General features: G+C 39.6%; 2 pseudogenes across 2 annotated transcripts in view; both read left to right on the top strand.

The window, feature by feature from the left end:
- Positions 1-470: 470 nt before the first annotated feature.
- The window catches only part of LOC143882461 (cysteine-rich receptor-like protein kinase 15), a 15,161-nt pseudogene continuing 514 nt past the window's right edge, over positions 471-15,117 (top strand). Inside the window, exons 1-12 of the transcript XR_013252244.1 lie at positions 471-1,478; positions 1,832-1,954; positions 2,106-2,218; positions 3,169-3,379; positions 3,795-4,032; positions 4,189-4,339; positions 4,489-4,819; positions 5,019-5,122; positions 13,486-13,548; positions 13,668-13,878; positions 14,480-14,718; positions 14,896-15,046. The product of XR_013252244.1 is annotated as a cysteine-rich receptor-like protein kinase 15 (transcript). The remainder of the gene's footprint in view (positions 1,479-1,831; positions 1,955-2,105; positions 2,219-3,168; positions 3,380-3,794; positions 4,033-4,188; positions 4,340-4,488; positions 4,820-5,018; positions 5,123-13,485; positions 13,549-13,667; positions 13,879-14,479; positions 14,719-14,895; positions 15,047-15,117) is intronic.
- On the top strand, positions 10,463-12,470 carry LOC143884010 (antimicrobial ginkbilobin-2-like protein; annotated as a pseudogene). Its single transcript, XR_013252632.1, has 2 exons — positions 10,463-11,677; positions 12,296-12,470. The product of XR_013252632.1 is annotated as an antimicrobial ginkbilobin-2-like protein (transcript).

Genomic DNA, 15,117 nt, shown 5'->3' with positions numbered 1-15,117 from the left:
AAAGAATAGACAACAATAGTCCGGTCACTATCGCCTTTATTACATCTCCATGACCTCTTCTATTTTCGTCTCCAATCGATCTTGCTCTTACTTTTCTTCCTGACTATAAATCCCACAGCGCGTAGCTGTGCCTTTGCCACGTATATAGTGGCTCTTCAGATTTTTCTCTCGCTAGCGATGCTATGAGAACCCTAACATGAGACGCAACATGATATGCACCCTTTTAATTAGTATGTATGATCTAGGGGTGTAGATGAATATGACCTGAAAATCTAGAGTCATTTTCAAGTTTGGTTCTCAGATATAGAGTTCCGATCATGCTGAGATGATCCGGGTGGGCCCAATTCGTGCGTCTCATAACTTTCTTACAGAATGAGCTTCTCACAGTATCTCATCCCTCTTTTTCTCCCCAAGAAAAGATTTTATTACCAACGCGGTGGGTAGTTTATTTTATTCATCCTTGCCTCACCTCTGTTTCACGTGCGGACTAGTCTAATGACGCTAATGCCTGGGTTCTCATGTCCCCACTACAAAGTCAAGCTCAGAAAAGTCCATTGACCTGACGGCTAAAACCTGCTTGGAGCAAAAGTTCATCCACCATCCTTCATCCTTTCTCCCAAAATCCCCATACCCTTCTCCTCTTCAGAGTTTCTTGAAGCCCCAAAAGAGGATGTTAAAGATGTTTCAATTCCTCGTTCTTTCTTTTCTTCTCTTCATGCTCAGTACCCACACCAACGCCCAAGATCCTCTCTACCAAATATGTTCAAATACAGGTAATTACACCGCTAATAGCACCTACCAGACTAACCTCAACACCCTCCTATCCACTCTCTCCTCTAACGCAAACCGCACCGGATTCTACAACGCCATCATCGGGCAAAGTCCTAACACAGTCTCTGGTCGAGTCCTATGCAGAGGCGATGTTACCACCTCTGAGTGCTCGAGTTGTGTCGACAAAGCAAGTCAAGATATTATACAAATATGCCCCAACAGAAAATCTGCAATTGTTTGGTACGACAACTGTCTCCTAAGATACTCCAACCTACGCATAACCCCTACGGATAATTCCCAACGGGTTTATATGTGGAATACACAGAACGTCACAAACCCAACTCGGTTTAATGAGATGTTGAGGAATTTGATGCGTCGTCTAGTTTCTCAAGCCGTGGTAGCTTCTTCACCCTCTAATTTTGCGACTGGAGTACAAGCTAACTCTACAAGCCCTCAAACAGTATACGGGCTGGTGCAGTGCGCCCAAGATTTATCTGGAAATGAATGCACTACATGCTTACAAAGTGCCATCTCTGAAATTCCAGGGTGCTGTGATGGGAAACAAGGGGGGAGAGTTATTGGGCCCACTTGTAATTTGAGGTACGAGATCTCCCCTTTCTTTGAGGCCTCACGGGTAACACCAGCACCAGCTCCTCTTCCACCACCGCCTCGTCCTCCTACTCCTTCAACCAACACAACTACCGGGGGTAAGATTTTAGCCATCCATATTCAACAATAAGAAGTACAAATTATTTAATTTTACAATTGGATGATTGACTTGAATTTTTAGGCAACAGTGAATTCATAATAATGGCAATCAAATTGGATGGTTCTAATCACCAAATGAGGAACCCATTGCGTTATAACTATGTGATCACAAAACTTGTTCTTTCCACACACACACATATAACTTCTGTAACTTCTTCAGCATTAACCCTTTCTTCTGGTAGAGTTAGCAAATTGTGATGATCTCTGTTATTCCTTTTTTTTAGTCCATCTTCATAGATTTTTCCACTTTAAAATCAGCTTTATATTGAAAGTATATATATTGTTTATTTAGGAAGCAAGCGAAGTTCATCTGGGACCATTATTGCTATTGCCGTTCCACTAGTTGTTGCGGCCCTGCTCTTTGCTGCCATCTGCATTTGTGTACTAAGAAAGAAGAAAAGGACAACAACCGTTGGTAAATAACCATGACCTGATCCCTGAAAACAAGCTCTTAGCTTTTAAGAGATTTATTCGTTACATTTTTTGTGTGATTAGAGAAATGGGCATTTCTCTTTTTCTAACAAATTCTATTGAATTCATTTTCTGTTATTCTTTACTCTGTGTAGATGGGAATGATATCGAGTCCTTGCAATTTTCATTGGCTACAATTAGAGCTGCCACTGGCAACTTCTCTGAAGAAAATAAGCTAGGACAAGGTGGTTTTGGTGCTGTTTTTAAGGTATTGGCATATTATGATACTGACAAATCTTAAGCTTAAATTGGCTGGCTGAAGATACTTCAATTCAAATACTGGACTTCTTAGCGATGCTTTTTTCAATAATTTGGAATTAAGTAGAGACATTTCTCCCTTTTCTTTTTGTTTACACCCTCAAATTTTAAAATTTGAGTTAAGGTCACAAACACAAGGCGACACACAACTAAAGCTTGTTGTTATATTAGATGCCTGTCTAAGTGTAACGATATATGATTTGCCGCCTAGAATCATGAGACCCCATTCTAATTAAAAATGACACCTCACACATATGACAGTTTGAAATGGAGATTAGGTACAATTAGTGCTCAAACTCCATAACAATTCGAATTCGAAGCATTATAAAGGTACATGTGACATTCGGGTTTCCAGCATGTGTGTTATCACTTATCCGAACGCCTGGACAACGGTTGGAAAACAGTTTGGCAAATTAACTCACATTTTAAATCGACTACAAATGAAAGAGCAGTTACAAAACGGTTGATCAGTAACCGCTAGAATTGAAGTGTATAAATACATGGAGAGAATAATGTCAAATCTCTCGCATCATCTATACACAACTTGTATCTTTTTCTTTTATCTAGGAATAGTTTGTAACTTAGTTCTCTCCTTCCCCTTATTTTTCTTTTGCAATTCGATTGTGTATGGTGAAGACATCAATGGACATTGACTTGAAGAAGGTACTCTCTGGTCCTATTCTTTGGTGAATTCCTTTTCTCTTTACACTAAATGAATTTAAGTCCTTGTTCACAAGGCAATGAACCAATATCTTTTGATTGTAGTTCGCACATTACTCGAAATCAAGCTACATCTTTATTAATTAGAAAGGCATTCTAAAACTTTAGATCGAAGTACATTTTCTTTTATATAAGTAGTGTGTAGGATTTTTGCACCAACACTTTCCTATCTATTTGCAGGGTACAATGTCAGATGGACAGGAAGTAGCTGTGAAGAGGCTCTCTAGGAACTCAGGGCAAGGTATCGAAGAGTTCATGAATGAGGTATCATTAGTTGCTAAGCTTCAGCACAGGAATCTTGTTAGGCTCTTGGGTTGCTGTGTGGAAGGAGAGGAAAAGCTATTAGTCTATGAATATGTGCCCAACAGAAGCCTGGACAATTTCCTATTTGGTTTGTTCCCCTTTACTCATATGGCAATTCTCTAAATATTTGAGTGATTATCATTTCATGAATTATATCTATTTCTCATGGTATAAGGAATGCCTCTTTGCCTTTCTTTCCTTCTAGTTCTCACGTAACATCTCCCTTTTCTCTTGGTTATGCCAGATTTTCTTGTTTGCATATTTCTCCTGCTCATATACCATCTCCCTTTTCTCTTGGCTGTACCAGAATTTTCCTGCTTGTATATTTCTCCTATTCATATAGATCGTTTGGATTACACAATAACCGAAAGAAACAGCAATGGACAAAAATGTAACCCATGATTTCAATCCTTTTTCGGAGGTGTCTCCTATTCATGTGTGATGAATTTACTTGCTAAACTCATTTACATGCCAACTTGACCCATGTTTGGATGTGTGTACAGATCCAACTAAAAGGGCACAACTGGATTGGCAAAAGCGATACAAAATCATAGAAGGAATTGCTCGAGGCCTTCTTTATCTTCACGAAGACTCTCGACTAAGGGTTATTCATCGGGATCTCAAAGCTAGCAATGTTTTGCTGGATAGGGAGATGAATCCTAAAATTTCAGATTTCGGCATGGCAAGGATTTTTGGAGTGGATCAAACTCAAGGAAATACTAACAGAATCGCCGGGACATAGTAAGCTTTTAAACCTTGCCTCTTGTTTCCTTCATCTACTGAGCTTATTAAATGTTCAGGAAACCCAAGCTCCTCAAAATTTAACAATGGAATCTAATTATTTATATAAAATATCAGCATAATTGAAAAAGGTCTTTTATTGATGACAACTTGCAGTGGATACATGTCCCCCGAGTATGCAATGCATGGACTATTTTCAGTTAAAACAGATGTGTTTAGCTTTGGTGTTTTACTTCTAGAGATTGTCAGTGGTCAGAAGAACAGTAATTTCTATGAATCAGATCGTGCGGAGGACCTTCCAAGCTATGTAAGTATGAGTTTTTTTTTTAATCTTTTCTTGTTTGACCGAAATGTGATGAATTAAGTTCTAACCCGAATTCTCAAAAATCGGTCTGAGTAGCACCCCTTCAAGAACAGTGTCTAAATTCAGATGTTCACAACTATGAATTTCTGCAGGCATGGAGACACTGGAATGGTGGAACAATTTTGGAGATGATTGATTCATCAGTGACGGAATCTTGTCCCGTAAGCGAAGCAATGAGATGCATCCACATTGGGTTATTATGTGTACAAGAAGATGTAGCAGATAGACCAGCCATGTCGTCAGTCATTCTCATGCTGAACAGTTTCTCTGTAACACTCGCAGCACCATTAGCACCTGCATTTTTTGTGCCTAGCAGAATGGATTTGTACACGAATGATTCACGAGCAACCGATTCTGAGCAGTCTCTAGGTAAGCAAACACCTTTATCTACAAATGAAATGTCAATCACTGAATTAGAGCCTCGTTAGTGTCATTATAGAGTGTACTTGAAGGAAATCAAGTATATTCTGAGAATTGTTGAACTATTATGATAAAAGAAAACTGGCTATTTGTATTCCACCTCATTTTGCTGTGAGTAGATATTTGAATGTATAATAATGATGTTCGCACTCTTTTGTTTTGGTACTGGCACTTCTCTGTTTCTTTCAAACTTTTCTAACAGGGATAAACACTCCCTTGCTGGCACTCTCTTCATTCTACACACTTGTTGCTACTCTCATTCTCCCCGCTTCTCTTGTTTCTCTCCTCTCATTCTGTGAAGATAACGTTTTGGGAAAGTTTAGTTGTATTGATATTGAAGGAGAATATACGTAAGGTGAAGAACATATATCCTCCAATCACATTCCTTGATTGGGGGAGTAAATGGCATATACAAAATAGTTACATGACTAAGCTAAAGGGGAAGATAAAGTCAATCTAACAAACGGCATCTAACTCTATTACTCCCCCTCAAGGTGGAGTGTGCAGATTTTTAACATTAGGGGTTCAACTGGGGTCGGGTCAGGTTGAGCTTTTGGTAAAAATTGAATCGGAATCAACCCGAACTCGACCCTATTTTAAGGTAAAAGCTCAACCCGAATTCCAAAAAATACCTCGATATTTAATATGCCCAACTTCTGAACAATACTCTGAAAGGCCTCTTGCTCTAAAGAATTAGTGAAAACATCTACAGTTTGGTTGGATAAAGAAATACATCTTGGATGAAGAAGCCTGTTCTGAATCTTTTCGCTAGCAAAATGGTGGTCCAATTCAATGTGTTTGGTCCTTTCATTGAATACTAGTTGCACTATGAAGTGCAGCTTGATTATTGGAAAACAGTGTCACTGACTCCCCGTGAATTACTTCAAGATCATTTGGTAAATATTTGAGCCATTGAAGCTCACAAGTTGCCATCTCCATAATCAAGTATACTGCACAATAAAAGAAAATGTTTTGATTCTTGTTTTTTCATGAAATTGGTAAATGACCAAGAAAAGTACAATAGTGGCTAGTTGATCATGTAGTCATGAGATTATTGGACTAATTACAGTCACAAAAAGCAGTCTAGTGTAGCAAGCTGTCACAAGACAATAAGACGCCTTAATAGAAGATAATAAGATGCCTTAGTAGGAGTTTCTCAACCTTGAGGTTGGAGGTTCGATCCCAGCTTACCTACCCCTCAAAAAAAACTGTCTTAGTAGGGATTAGCCTGTAGCTCAATGGTCGAGGCTTTGTTCTTTAACCTGGAGGTTGGAGGTTCAAATCCTAGCTTACCTACCAAAACACAAGGATGCCTTATTCGGAAGTGCATTTAAATACCTTTACAATCCTAAACCAGCATCATATGTAGTTTTTGGAGGTTCACGCAAAAGGAATGGTTAAGGATTTACCCGGTGTGAGATATCACATTGTTCGAGGAACCCTGGATGCTATCGGAGAAAAGGATCGTCAACAACAATGCCTTAATTTTGTATTGGCACTTCTCTATCTCTTTCAAACTTTTCTAACTGATTGTTGGTAGCTTTGTTTGGAATCGTATAAGAAGGACGAGAAAAATGGAAAATAAAGATAATACTCCGTTGTTGGCACTCTCTTCATTTCACTTCCTTGTTGGCGCTTTCATTCTCCCCTTCCTCGGACAACAACCGTGTTGACGAAAGATCCCATTCACCATTCATGTGAGACATGTAATTATGGTGGGCAATTTGTCCCTAAGAACTGAGCCTCGGTGTTCCCCTTAAAAATATATGGGTATATTTTGGTTGTAAATATCGATTTCCATTGGGAAGAGTAATAGGGAGGAAAGCTACCTTAATAATAGTTTTTGAGCCCAAGTCTCCAACTCTTGGACAGACCATCTAAATTACGAAGTAATTTTGGCAAAGCTACCGAGTGGCCAAGCATCAAGAGAAATTATCAATACAGCAAGTATTGAGGCTGAAAAGGCTTAAATACCATTATTATTATTATTATAGGGGTCATCGCTGAAGACATTTCGCGGGCCAGCTGTTGCATGAGAGAGCAGACATATAGGCTGACTTTTCAACATGTTTTGTCTTATTCTCATTAAAAATAAAGTGATTTGCTGGCGTTCATCGCAAAAGGCATTTTGCGGATGGTCTGTTGCATCTCTGAGGCTCACTTTTCAGCAGATTTTGTCTTCATTGACGCAAAATTTTGCGAAGAACGCCAGCAAATCACTTTAATGAAGACATGTAACTTGATTCAAGAGAGAAATACTACAAGAAAAAGAAAAACGAAAGATACAAAACACCTCCAGAATGCAAGACACAAAACCCATTTCGCAAAATGGGAAAGATCAATAGAAACAGAAAATGAAACCCTAAAATCGTATCGCTCAAATACCTCAAGGGAAATCCGGTTTTGGAAGGACAAAGGGTTTCACGCCTTCCTCTGAACATGACGACTGGTGATCCCGCTGATTTTACATTGCAGCATCTGATTATGAAGTGAAGGGAATTAAGAGATACGAAGGAAGAGGAAAAGAGGGTTTTAGAGAGAATGGCAAAGATCTAACTGACCTTTTTCCCTCTTTTTTCTTCTTCTTCTTCCTCCCTTCTATCTCCTTTTCTTCATTCTTCTTCTGTTCAGATAGAGGGTTTGGTGGAGAAAAGGGGGATCGGTAGAGGAAATCGGTTTGGAGGAATAGAGAAAGGTAGAGGGAAAAAGATGCTTAATACATGTTCCGTGGCTAAAACCATTTTTCTTGGAGGTTACTGAGTTCAAATTTCAACATGGTTCAAAATTCTAACGGATACACATTGACCCAAGGCTCCAATGGGGCCTGTTAGGGTTGAGGGAATGCTACCTTGGGTTTGGCTAGGATTGGCCTCGACCCGAGTTGCACCCACAGTCGTTGTAAGCATGGTTTTAAATTTCGACCGAAATTTCCGTGGAGACCGAAATTTTCAGAAATTCCGGATTTCGGCCTTTTAATTTCGGTCCGAAATTTCAAGAAAATGCCTATTTTATTTTTTATTTAAAAAAAAAAAGTGTTACAAATTTTTGGAATTTCGGTCCGGAATTTCGAACTAAATTACCAAATTTTGATTTTTAGTGGGTCCGAAACAGTTACCAAAACCGGAATTTTAAACCACGGTTGTAAGAACATCATCCATTGATGCTAATTTCCTTTCCCCAAAAATGTCATTCTAATCTTCCGAATTACCGTTTTCTACTAACGTCTTGGGATGTGGGGCAAGAGAAAAGGCCTTCGATACCCATGACTTGTAGTTGTGACTTGCATATTAGTGGTATAGTGGTATAAGTTTGTTTTGATGAGTATTAGTGGATAAGTTGTCAATAGGGAGGAGACAACATTTGATCCCCCTAGAATTTATCTTGTAAAATAGTGATAAGTAGTGTTTGGTTGCCGTTAAGAGTAGTGGGAGGGGTGTCATTACCAATGTTGAAAGAGACGAGAAGAGAGGGAAGAAAGGGCAGAAAGAGAGAGAGAGAGGAGAAAAATCAAAATTTGGCATGTAAGGCATAAGAAGGGAACATGGATGTTATGTTACCAGAAAAATAATAATTACCTATGAATCTTGTTTGGCAAGGATTGTGATGCTAAATTAGCAACCAAACACCAAAAAGCTATCGAAAAGCTACCAAAAAGTGCATTTGTTTTTTGCTTGAGATATACTTGAGGATGCCAGGCGTGTGGCAAGTGGCAACCAAACAGTCCCACACTATTCTCCAAGGTAATTCCAAACAAATCAAATGCTTGTATCCTCCCTTTTGACTTCTTATTCCACAATCTCCGAGCCACCCCCTCAACCAAAAATAGGCAGAGATTTTTTCAGTAAAACTAGAATAAGCCCAAAATCATTATTCCTCAAATTAAATTGTCTTAACCATCTCCATCATAAGCCATTTCAAAAAAAAAAAAAAAAAAAAAAACCATCTCCATCATATGAGTCACTGGTGGGTTAGATAATCTAGATTATCCTGCTATCTTCGTAGCAACTCTAAGCATTAGAGTAGAAGAATTTCCTATTGAACACGAACATTGATCATCCTTTGTTTAATTATGTATTTAGAGGTAATTGATTAAACAATAAGGTCATGTCTGACAGTTAGGACTTTTTTTCATGATAAATTAATGTTTCCAAGTGATAGAGGGATAAGGAGTGGGTGATGCAGAGAGATTTGGGAGCGCACAATTGAGATGAGGGTGAGAAGAGGCTTAAAATCGGGAAAACGTCAATCTTATTTTGAGTAGAGTTTTTTTATTTCTTGATTCTTAGCCCCTCCTCACCACTTGGAGACACTAGTTTCCTCATTTTTGTTTCCTGGTTTTTAGCCACTGATCGCCTGCCGTACCCCCTCTCACTACTTGAAGACGATAGTTTATTCATACGATGTACACACCTAGGCAATGCTGGTTCATATATAAAATATAGATTGGAGCAGGCCATCTACGTCAATCCTAGGAACTACTTTCTCAAATATCATCAAAGCTTAGGCCATGTCTGGCAGCCAAGATTTTTTTTTTTTTTTTTTTTTTTTCGTGATAGAGCGGTGAGAGATGGGTAGGCACTGGGAGAAGGAGAGATTTGAGAAGGCACAATGGAGGCTAGCCTGTGAAGTAGCTAAAAATCTGGAAAAAGTCAATTTTATTTTGAGTTGTGTTTTTTGTTTCCTGATTTTTTGCCACTTCTAGTCACTTATTTCTAGTCACTTATAATTTTATAAACACTGATTTTTCGTTTCCTGAGTTTTAAGCCACTTCAACCTCATTTCCAATTGGAGACGGGGGTTTGTTACAAACAAAAATTCATGGTAGCCAAGCGTGTCCTAACTGTTTTTCTCTTTCATGAGAGAACAGACAACTTTAGTCACTATCGCCTTTACTACATTTCCATGACTTCTTCCTTTTCCTCTCCAATGCATCATTAGCTTTTTCTACGCTGCTTGACTATAAATCCCATAGGACACGGAAAAAGAGAAGGGTATACTTACTCTTCATATTTTTCTCCCGTTAACGGTACTATGAGAACATGAGAAGCCTGAATCCGAGCCCAACCCATACGACACAAACATGATCCACACCCTTCAGTTGGTATGATCTAGGGTGGAGATGACATGACCTGAAAATCTCGATCATGCTGAGATCACTTGGGTCATCTAAATTCGTGCTTCTCATACCCTTCTCACAGAATGAAGTTCTCATAGTATCATATCCGTGTTCTCCCAAGGAAAGCTTTTTAATAACCAACGCAATAAGATTCTCATCTGTTTCGTCTCACTTGCAGACTAGTCTAATGATGCTAACCAGGGCTGCAACTAGGGTCACGCGGGTCTGCAACTCGGGTCAGGCGGGTCGGGTTTTGAAGAACCCAACCATACGCGAGAAATATCTAGGGTCGGGTCGGGTTTTTTCTGGAAAACCCACGATTCCCAAACCTGGCCCTACCCATGATAAATCTTGGGTAGGGTCGGGTCGGGTCGGGTATTTTTTATGTTGACACAATTTTTTAAAGGAAAACTCTTGTTTGGCAAGGAACCTCAACTGATAGAAGTAGAAAAACTCAAGCATGGCAAATTTTTTAGTGCATTAACTAATAGCTAGTCCAGAGAGAATAAATTGGTACATTGCCAAATGAAAATGATTATACTCAAATGAGATAAACAATAAACTATTAGTGCAATACCTATTTCGTTGAAACTTGAAACCCTAAAGCTAAAGGGGGGAAACGAACAAAAGATGGAAAGAGTCCCTGTGATTGCGTGCGTGCGTGAGTTTTACTTTATAACTTAAGTAACTCAGGTCGGGTTGGGCCCCTTTAGGGCTGGGTCGATGCGGGTTGGGTAAAACCCGACCCAAGTTGCAGCCCTAACGCTAACCTCTGTTCCCATGGGCCCACTACAGAATCAAGCTCATAAAAGTCCATTGACCTGACGACTATAAAGCTGCTTCTCCACCATAATTCATCTCTCCCAAAAGTCCTCCAGAATTGCTTGAAGCCCAGCAGATGATTTTGTGGTTTCTCCCTTCAAAGATGTTTCAATTGCTCCTATTTCTTTCTCTTCTCTTTATGCTTGGAACCCGCACTACTGCCGAACCTCTGTACAATTTTTGCTTAGATACAGGTAATTACACCTCTATTAGCACTTGTCAGACTAACCTCAACCACCTTCTACCTACTCTCTCCTCCAACGCAACGCGCACCGGATTCTACAACGCCACCATCGGGAAAAGTCCGGACACCGTCTCTGCTCGAGTCCTCTGCAGAGGTGATGTTACCACGGCTGAGTGCGGGAGTTGTGTCGACACAGCGAGTCAAGATATTTTACAAGTATGCCAATACAGAAAATCTGCAATTATATTCTACGACTACTGTCTTTTATAGTACTCCAACATACGGATATCCCCCACGGATAATTCCAGTGAGGTTTATATGTGGAATACATGGAACGTCACAAACCCAACTCAGTTTAATGCGCAGGTGGGGAATCTGATGGAGAGACTAATTCCTCAAGCCGCATCAGCTGCTTCACCCCGTAATGTTGCGACTCGGCAAGTTAACATTTCGGACTTTCAAAGCATATATGGGCTTGCGCAGTGCGCACAAGATTTAGCTGGAAGTGAGCGCAGTGGATGTTTACAAAGTGCGGTCTCTCAAATTCCAAGGTGCTGCGACGGGAAGGAAGAGGGGAGAGTTCTTGGGCCCAGTTGTAATTTCAGGTACGAGATCTACCCTTTCGTTGAGGCCTCACGGGTAACACCAGCACCAGCACTAGCTCCTCCTCTGATACCGGCTCGTCAGCCTCCTCCTGCTCGTACTTCTCTTCCTCCGTCAACCATCACAACTACCCGGGGTAAGATTTTAAGCTTCTCTTCCTCCCCTCCTTATACTTTTCTGTTTCTTCCAACATAAAAAATGGACGTAAAATTTGTTTTACATTCATTTTTACAACAAAAAACAAATTTTTCGCTCATTTTTATATCGAAAACAATGGAGCCTCAGCATAGATCCCACATCGGAAAAGTGAATCGATGTGAATGGGCTTAAAAGGGATGGAGCCCTCTCCCTTTAGGGCCTGTTTGGTTGCCACATCCTTGGCATCCTCAAGGTGTCCCAAATAAGAATGGCAACTTTTATGGGGTTAATTGGTACCCAATTTAGCACCACAATCCCTAGAGTTTACTAGACAAGATTGAAAGCTAATAATGATTCTCTGGTGACGTGGTACCTATGTTCCCCTTCCATGCCATCCTCCACAAAAAAGGAAAAATTCCTCAAGTAGAATTTTGCTTCTTTGCCTTTTCTCTCTTCCCTCGCTCTCTTCTCTTTCTATATATTTGTAATGATACCCCCTCTCATTACTCTTACAAGATTGGCAACCAAACACTACTTATCACTATTCTAAGAGGTAAATCCGAGGTAGATCAAACATTATAATTGTTTGTCTCCTTGCTATTGACTACTTTTAAAGGTGAGTTTTACCAGGTAAATAGAGAAGGGTGAGTTCTATCAAAATTTTCCCTTTGATTGGATGCAACAAACACCAGCAGAAGCTCTCTACGCCACAAATAAGGTGTTGGAGAGTCCGGCGGCAGACAAGTCCTAGAGCAACACCAACTTTCGCCGTACGGACTCTCCTCCAAATCTGTATTTTCAGGGCAGAGAGCATCTGGCCGTTGTATAACTGATCTGAACCGTCTATCTGATAGGCCATGCTTTGGATCTCCTATGGCCAATCACGCCAATAATGTGTATGCTTACTTTGGTGAATGTGAACCATTTGCCCTAGATAATTTTTAGCCATCCATAATGAACAATCTCTGTTTGGTTGCTTGTTTTAGGGGGATTGTAGGAGTTTCAAATGCTTGAGATCTCCGAGAGATCTCCCCAAAGCATGTTTGGTTGTCATTTACACCTTTGACCACTAGACAACTTGTAGACATCATTATTGGTTTTTATCCTAGGTGGCGCCTACGTGGCGGAGATGTTCCCCCCTCTAATCTTCTTCTTTGTTTTCACCAAAATGGAGAAATTTGCTTGGGGAATTAGGAGAAATTCTTGTCTTATTCTTTATCTCTCTCTCTCTTACTTTTCTCTCTTCCACCTACATTTTGATAATGACACTCTACATTTTCCGCTAATTTCCTCGCACAACCAAACACTACTCGCAAATCTCCCTCCTAATATTCTCTCCATCTTCCATTCTCTTCCATTTTTGTCTAATTCTTTTGGACTTATTTTTCTCCTATTCTCCCAGTCATCTACGAGCAACCAAACAGTCATCTACGAGCAACAAAACAGATCAAAGAGTTTGTAAATAGACCGTCATAAGGAATTACTCTCCTCATCTGATCTTACCGTTGTTCTCTTTCACGAATGAAAAGACAACTTTAGTCGGGTCACTATCGCCTTTAACATTTCCATGACCTCTTCCATTTTCCTCTCCAATCCATCTTTACTCTTCATCCAGGGCGGCTTGACTAAAAACCCCACAGCGTGTGGCTGTGGCTTGGCCACGTAAATAGACTGTCATATAGTGTCAAATTGAATTGTCTTATCCTTTGCATCATAATAATTGACAAGTGGTACATTCTCTGGACTATCCTGCAGTCTTTTGGGCAATTCTAAGGATTAGAGCAGTAGAATTTACAATTGAATAAGACCATTGATAACTTCTCTGAAGAAAATAAGCTTGGACAAGGTGGATTTGGTGCTGTTTTTAAGGTATTAACATAATTGGCTAAAGATACTTCAATTCAAATACTGGACTTCTTAGCGATAGTTTTTCAATAATTTGGAATGAAGTAGAGAAATTTCTTGGTTTCTTTTCTATACATTTGCAGGGTAGAATGTCGGATGGGCTAGAAGTAGCTGTGAAGAGGCTCTCTAGAAACTCAGGGCAAGGTGTAGAAGAGTTCATGAATGAGGTATCATTAGTTGCTAAGCTCCAACACAGAAATCTTGTTAGGCTCTTGGGTTGCTGCGTGGAAGGAGAGGAAAAGCTATTGGTCTATGAATACGTTCCCAACAAAAGCCTGGACAATTTTCTATTTGGTTTGTCCCCAGTTCCCTAATGCCCTGTTTGTCTTCGATTTTGGGAACCAATTGCGAGTCCAAAACTGATTATTGGACTCAACAATCATTCCAATATTCAGTTTTGAACTCGCAATCGGTTCTCAAAATTCAAAACAGAGGGGCTTAAATATTTGAATGATTGTCCTTTCATGAATTATATCTAACTCTCATGGTATATGGAATATCTCTTTGCCCTGTTTTCCTTCTAGTTAGCATTTAACATCTCCCTTTTCAGTCGGATATGCCAGAATTTTCTTCTTTGTATGTTTCGCCTCTTCATATAGATCTTCTGGATTAACTATCAAAGTGAAACGGTACCGGAAAAAAAATCTAACCCCTGATTTTTTGGGGAATGTCTATTTTTTGTTGAGTTGTGCTTCTTTCGCATTGTTTAACTTGCAAAATTCAGTGTGTTCTAAAAAAATCTTTCAATGACCCTTTGAAAATCTAACTCTTCATTTATCAGAAGCATGTAATAGTGGTAATCATATCCGTGTAACTATTGCGTATGAATGTGTGGTGAATTACTTGCTAAACTCATTTGCATCCCAACTTGACCCATGTTTGGACGTGTGTACAGATCCAAACTAATAAGGCACAACTGGACTGGCAAAAGCGATACAAAATCATAGAAGGGATTGCTCGAGGCCTTCTTTATCTTCACGAAGATTCTCGACTAAGGATTATTCATCGGGATCTCAAAGCTGGCAATGCTTTGCTCGACAGGGAGATGCATCCCAAAATTTCAGATTTCGGCATGGCAAGAATTTTTGGAGTAGACCATACTCAAGGAAATACCAACAGAATCGCTAGGACATAGTAAGCCTTTAGACCTTGAATCTCATGTTTCCTTCCTTTATCTACTGAACTTAGTTAATGTTCTGGAATTCAAATCTCCTCAAAATTTAACAATGGAATCTAATTATTTATATAAATATAGTTAAAACAAAATATCAGCATAATTGAAAAAGATCTTTTATTGATGACAACTTGCAGTGGATACATGTCCCCAGAGTATGCAATGCATGGACTTTTTTCAGTTAAATCAGATGTGTTTAGCTTTGGTGTTTTACTTCTAGAGATTGTCAGCGGTCAGAAGAACAGTAATTTCTATGAATCAGATCGTGCCGAGGACCTTCCAAGCTATGTAAGTATGACTTTTTTGATCTTTTCATATTTGACTGAAATGTGGTGAATTCTGTTCTAACCACTAGAATA

This window comes from Tasmannia lanceolata, unplaced genomic scaffold (assembly GCF_043159265.1).
Source record: "Tasmannia lanceolata isolate RefF3 unplaced genomic scaffold, GAP_Taslan_0.1 ptg000008l, whole genome shotgun sequence".
NCBI classification, from domain to species: Eukaryota; Viridiplantae; Streptophyta; class Magnoliopsida; order Canellales; family Winteraceae; genus Tasmannia; species Tasmannia lanceolata.
The sequence above is the reverse complement of the archived record's forward strand: the minus strand, read 5'-3'. Positions and strand labels throughout refer to the sequence as shown.